We start from the raw sequence: 7,500 nt of genomic DNA, 5'->3' as shown, positions 1-7,500 counted from the left end.
CGGCGGTGCCAAAGATTAATATCTAGATCAGGAATAAGAAATTTAATAGACCGTAAGTTTCTGTCCAACAAATTAAGATGAGAATCAGCAGCTCATGACCAGACAGGAGAACAATACTCAAAACAAGGCAGAATGAAAGAATTAAAACACTTCTTCAGAATAGGTTGATCACCGAAAATCTTGTAAGACTTTCTCAATAAGCCAATTTTTTTGTGCATGGAAGAAGACACAGACCTAATGTGTTTCTCAAAAGTAAACTTGCTGTCGAGAATCACACCTAAAATTTTAAAAGAGTCATACAAAGCTAAATAAACATTATCAATACTGAGATCCGGATGTTGAGGAGCCACTGTCCTTATCCTACTTACAATCATACTTTGAGTTTTGTTAGGATTCAACTTCATACCCCATAATTTGCACCATGCACTAATTTTAGCTAGATCTCTATTAAGGGATTCAGCAACCCCAGATCTACATTTAGGGGATGGAATTGATTCAAAGAGAGTAGCATCATCTGCTTATGCAACAAGCTTGTTTTCTAGGCCAAACCACATGCCATGTGTATATAGTATAGAAAATTAATGGGCCAAGAACACTACCCTGTGGAACACCCGATATCACATTCCTATACTCACTATGATGCCATTCAACAACTCTTTGAGGTCTATTACTTAAAAAATCAATAATAATGCTAAGAAACGACCCACCCATTCCCAACTGTTTCAGTTTGAAAACAAGGGCCTCATGATTAACACGGTCAAAGACAGCAGTAAAATCAAGGCCAATCATACGAACTTCCTGACCACAATCAGTTAAACTTGAGCTACCACAATCACATTTGCATAGAGGAGTAACATTACCAATTCACCAACAAATGCTAAAAGCTCCTCTTCTTGCTAACTTGCGCAAAATAACAGACAACTTTGGAGCTAAGAGATCTGCAGACTTTGTAAAAAACAAAGGAAAAATACCATTTGGGTCTACACCTCCATAAGCATCAAGGTCCATCAACAGAGCTTTAATTTCACGAGATGGAAAAGCTAAACTAGTTAGTTTAGCCTCAGGAAAAGAGGAATGAGTAAATTCAAGTTTTCCATTACTCTGTTTACTGTCAAAAACATGAGTCAAAAGGGTTGCCTTTTCCTTTGGACAGTGAGTGACTGAGCCATCTGGTTTAAGTAAAGGAGGAACTGTTGCATCTGTACCAAAGAGTGCAGATTTAAAGGTAGACCACCATTTATGTTCCTGAGTTGTACCAGAAAGGGTTTCTTTTATGGTTAAATTGTATTCCTTTTCAGTTGAGGCATAAACTCTCTGAGCAAAAGATCTTAGCTGAGTATAGTTATTCCAGGTCAAATATGATCTGTTAGCCTCCTGCTTCTCAAAATAAGCACGTCTACAATCATCATTGAACCATGGTTTTTCCTTCACTCGGTACCTTAGGACACGAGAAGGGATACACCTATCAATTATGTTGACTAGATTCTCATTCAAAGGGACAACAGGATCAACACTAGTATATAATTGTGACTAATTCAAGCACAAAAGATCATCCAAAATCCCATTCCAGTCTGCTTGAGATTACATATAAATTTTACGAGAGTATGATACATCAGGGACAGGCTGCTCAGTATTCACTACTAATGAAATCAAAGCATGATCAGATGTCCCGACTGGAGAACCAACCTTACTAGTTATAATGCCAGGGGAGTCGGTGTATACGAGGTCCAAGCAATTACCAGACCTGTGAGTAGGTTCACTTATGATTTGCTCGCAGCCTGATTCAGAGGCAAAGCCTAAAGCTCTTAAGCCATGGCGATCGGTAGGAGAGATAGAACTTAACCACTCCCTATGGTGAGCATTAAATCACCAACAAAGACAAGAAAAGCTTTTCTGTCATCTTCTTGTATCTTAGCCATTGTACCAATCGTGTGTCACACGATCGTACATAGTAACGACATTTCATTTTGTGTATATATTATGCTTGTATCTTCGCTCTCCCCTCGCACTAAAAAGAACCTAAAATAACATGTATGATTTTCTCACCGTTAACTGTTAACCGATGTGGTGTCAGTTGAACAGGAAATTTCCTGTTGCATTGAGTTTTTGTATATAAAGGAGAGTGTTCTGTAATAAAGTACTCAGTTGCTTTCATCCTGTCTTTGAGTCACAACCTTCTCTCGGCTCGTCACACCATAATGGTAAGAAGGCAATCGCAGATAGAATCATCCACGTCTTGATTCCGGTATATCGAACACAAATAAAAGTTGTTATGCCTGCCACAAACTTTTATTACCTGAATTTCATGACATCCACATTCATAGGAGGACTTATGAGAAGCAGGGTACTCGGTCCTAATATATTGTACACCGTCATTCCCCTGGCCCTGGGGATGGCATCACGTTTCAGCATTATTGGCTTCTTAAAACCAGTTATAAGGAGCTCTGATGAGTGCCTCATATTGGAAACCAAAGTTTTTGAGCACAAGAGAATATCATACTGTCTGGACGCAACTGTAAGGTCTTGAATATTTGCATGAAGACCACGAATATTGCAATACAGAAGACGACATCGACGAAATCTAGGACGTACTGGTCCCGGATTTCGCTCAATGTCTCCAGATAGCATAAGAATTAATAGTAATAAGAAAGAGACATCATACTTAAAAACTAGATTAACAAGAATTATAACAAAAACAATATGTACAGAATTATAAATAAAGTGATTCATCAAATCCATAGACTATAGTAAAAAGTCGGAAAAACTGGTCAACATGGAGGAGCCGATACACCATGCAAGACTAAATACCCTCCAGGATAGCCACTTCAACTGAAGGGAGGACAGTAAGGATGGTTTTGAGAAGAAAAACTTATCAGATTAGGAAAAGACAACCTCTTGATAAACCACCAGGCATCCATGTCCTTTCTATTAAGCCTGCCCAACACAAAATTTCAAAAACACAAGAGGAAGAGAAAAAAAATAATATAGAATAGTGTACCCTCAAGCAAGAGAACTCTAACCCAAGACAGTGGAAGACCATGGTACAGAGGCTATGGCACTACCCAAGACTAGAGAACAATGGTTTAATTTTGGAGTGTCCTTCTCCTAGAAGAGCTGTCTACCATAGATAAAGAATTATAATTCCTTTGTCAGGTGAACTTCTATTGATTCTAATTGGGTGAAGAAGTGTTAAGTAATCTCATTGTTGTCAGGTGTATAAGGAAAGACGAGAATCTGTAAAGAATAGACCAGACTATTCGGTATGTGTGTAGGCAAAGAAAAAATAAGCCGTAACCAGAGAGAGAGATGCAATGCTTTACTGTCTGGCCAGTCAAAGGATCCAATAACTCTCTAGTGGTAGTATCTCAACGGGCGGCTGGTGCCCTGGCCAACCTACTACCTATATATATATATATATATATATATATATATATATATATATATATATATATATATCCGGTCACGCTGAGTGGCATTGCCTGATGTATAACTAATCGGTCTCTGCTCGTCCTTCGGGTAGGGGGAGAGAAGGTAGTTAAACCTGGTTTGAGAGGGTACTCAAAGAGGTACACTCGGATACCACAACTACCGTGCTGTAGTTAGGAAATGGGGAGAGATGATAAGAATTGAATCTCTGTGTGTATATCTATTTAGATATTTACCCGTCATTTTTGACGGGTCGCAAACACCAATTGTTCATATTGGAAATGTGAATAACAGGAGTTTTGCAGCTCCAGTATTATTACTAGTGAGAATGAGATTCGGAAAATCTCAAATAATCATTCACAATTGCCAGATGACGCTCGTAACTATTCCCATTAATGAATGTTCGCTAAAATCTATGAAGCCACGTCTTCCATTGTACATGTGATTTTCCATTAAGTATGTGTGGTGCTTTGCCTAAAAAAATAAGCAATAGCGCGTAGTTGAAGACGTGCAATAATGCCAGCAAATATAAATGAAAATTTAACTGTGACTACTAAAAGCGACAATCTATTTTATGAAGAAGAAAGTATTTACCTAATTACAAAGAATTTTGAAATTTTAAGAACTAAAAGCAAATGTGACAGACAGAAAACAGTTATATACAATTCATGCCGTTGTTGCCCTAAGCACAACGTTACTGCTTCTCTATTGCCTTGCATCGAACAAAGATAAAAAACCCATGAGGAAATATTTGAGTTCCCCAAAGAACAAAACATCTACCCGGAGCCAGTTTTTGGTGATAGAAATACACTTTCGATTTGGTTCAGATTCTACGTAAAACTGTAAGTCCCGTTGCTGATAATCCCCTGTCTCCATGCAACGTAAAAAGGACACAAAAGCACAAATGAAAAACACTAGTAGGCATTTTGTCCGTAGGCATTCAGTCCGCACACAATATATATGCATTCACCACACACACATACACACACATATGTATATATGTATATATATATGTGTGTGTGTGTGTTTGTGTGTGTATGTGCGTGTGTGTGATGTATAAGCGGATAACTCACAGGAACATGTGATGCTCAGATGCAATAAACCACAGGGAAAATTAAAATATTGGGTGAATCCTGATGAGTGTCGTTTCTATGACATCTTCAACATTTCACAGAGACGAAGCTGGTCAGAATTTTCTAAATATTTAAATTTTCCCTATGGATATATATATATATATATATATATATATATATACATATACTGTATATATATATATATATATATATATATATATATATATGTATGTATATATATATATATATATATATATATATATATACATACACAGTATATATACACATATAGACAGCCACACAAACACGAAGACACACGACATGTGTCACGCATAGATGTATACATACATACATACATACAAGCATAAATACATACATACATACATACATACAAGCATAAATACATACATACATACATACATACATACCATGGACATGCCGTCTAGGTAGGTAAGCTAGACCTTATCTACCCTGAATAAAATAGATCAGTAGCAGCATTTTCCTTCAATGGAAAAATATCCACCTAATCCAACAAAATTATGGGGGTTACTCTGATTTTTATATGCAAAAGCTTTACATTTTTTGCAGATTATGTAGGCATAACTTGCCCCTACCTTTCAATCTCAGCATGAATGCTACGTAGTGGTGGTAATTTGCTCACATGCTGCATACACACATGTAAAAGCCGTTTTCTTTACATGCTATAAAGACAAATAAATCTGCCTTCAACTCTGCCTCTTGGCATCTTCCATTGTGTGAGGCTGTACGCCTGTGTTTCGCTTATTGTTTTTTCTTCAGTTTTAGTTCATTTCCATTTATTTATATTTTTCTCCTCTCTAGAAATGGATATTGAAAACTAGCTTAAGAAGTAAAAAGACACAGATTCAAAATGGAAGGCCAAAACCTGAACTTAGGGCCGTAAATCAACAGAAAGGAATACAAATTATTAGAACATTTCAAAGTGCTTGGTACAGCAAGAAAGAATGATTATGTGGCTCTGCTATAACGAAAAGGCTTTCTTTTTCCTCATGTTTGCTATTTTCTGTATCTAGTGAAAGGGTGTTGGTACAAAACTAGGATACTGTGATTTCAATAATTCGCCCAATCCTTTAAGTAAACGGCCAATTATGAAAGCCAAATATCCTGGAAATCATTTGGATTTACACGAGTCGACTTGACCTTAGATAGAAAGAAGTCTATCAACATTGAAAAAAAAATTGAAACAGATCAGAGATAAATCTAAAAAAAACGTTTCTACTACTTACTTTTTGATTGAACGAGAACTTGTTTTTCGCAGAGATAATGAACAGAAATCATTGTTAAATCGTGGAAACAATACTGAGTTTCTGAACTATACAGCAAAATTTGGCCCAGCATTTACAGAATTCACTATTTTTTTCTGGCCTTTCTAATGAAATACGAAATGACTTGATTGAAGCAGCAGGCACAATTGTAGAAAGTAATATTAAAGAAGAAATCGCAGAAGCCTCATTGCTATAGAAACAGATGAAACAATAGATATTTCATGTGGAGCTCAGTGTTCTACAGTATTGGGGTACGTGTTGGACTTTAATATTAAAGAAGTTATTATAGGATTTGACATCCTTAAGGACATAACTGTTAGAGGTGTTACAGTGTGTATATTTAAATGGTGTTCAAGTTAAAGTCAGAGAAAAGGTACCAGCGGATTTATTTACTCATTGCTATGCTCATAAGTTGAATCTTGTTTTATCACAGTCAGCAAAATTTATACCTGAATGCACAAGCATTTTTAAGACCTGTGTGGCACTACTTGCTTCATATTTCCATCACTTTACAAAACAAACGCAATTTCTTGATGAGGCAGTGAGAAAACGCATTTAAAATGCAGCACCAGAGAGATGGAGTTAGAATTAAAAGCTAATCCGGACTATTTTACAATATCACAGGGACATTTTTAAACTCTTGTACAGTAAGAACAATAACCCTACGTTTTGGGATCCAGATACTTTACTGAGAAGCTAACAAAAGACTCAACATACTTTTTTTCTGATGGGTTATAATGAAATTTGTATTAAAAGGGACATAGATTTCAATGTCTTGCAAACCAAAGTGATAGATATTCCATAATGCATTGAGAGAAATAATAGAATAATACATTTCCTTGAGGATCTCCTAAAAAAATTTCGAAGATTTGTACGTAAAATTTGAAGAATGCCCCAGAGAAAATAGCTTACCTGAATCAAATTTTCATACGAAATGTTCAGTTAAAGAAGAAAGAATGAGAATATTTAGTGTAATTTTAGATGACATGCTGAAGAAAATGAAAGCAAGATTTGCTGATTTCAAGAACTCAAATTTCATTTCCTTACTTTACGTAAATAAATGCCAAAACCTTGCTTGTCAAGTTAGAATAAGATGCTTTTGAAAGCTTAGAAAAGAATTATGGAAACTTTTGCGACATCATAAGCCTGAAAGCTGATTTAGCTAGAATATATCACGCACACGTGCTTCGAGATAAATCTGTTCAAACTTTACTTCATTCACATTTGAAAATGAACTGACTCAAACATTTTCTGAAGCTCTTAAGTTGCTGCAATTAATTTTGACAATTTCTGCTACAACTATTTTTATGGAGAGATAATTTTCTATTTTGAAAAGTATTAAGAGCTGCAGTAAGACTTTCGTCATTCGCTTTAATATTCACTGAAAAGGAAAGATTTAACAAAATAGTACATGGCTATCCTTTCAATTTCTGTGAAAAAAGTGCCAGTCATTTTTGCTGTAAATAAAGAGAGAAGAATGAATTTCCAGAACAAATAGGCTAATAAAATTGGTAGTAAGTAAACATTTTAAATATTTTCTGCTTTTATATACTAACAGTCTTTTATTACACAGAAGTTACTAACTGCTTACCCTGAGCAATGACTGACGTGCCTGATACATACATACATACATACATACATACATACATACATACATATAGAAATGGAACAATGAAAGTGGTGGAAGGAATAGAGAA

The sequence above is a fragment of the Palaemon carinicauda genome, chromosome 10 (genome assembly GCF_036898095.1).
Source record: "Palaemon carinicauda isolate YSFRI2023 chromosome 10, ASM3689809v2, whole genome shotgun sequence".
NCBI classification, from domain to species: Eukaryota; Metazoa; Arthropoda; class Malacostraca; order Decapoda; family Palaemonidae; genus Palaemon; species Palaemon carinicauda.
The sequence above is the reverse complement of the archived record's forward strand: the minus strand, read 5'-3'. Positions refer to the sequence as shown.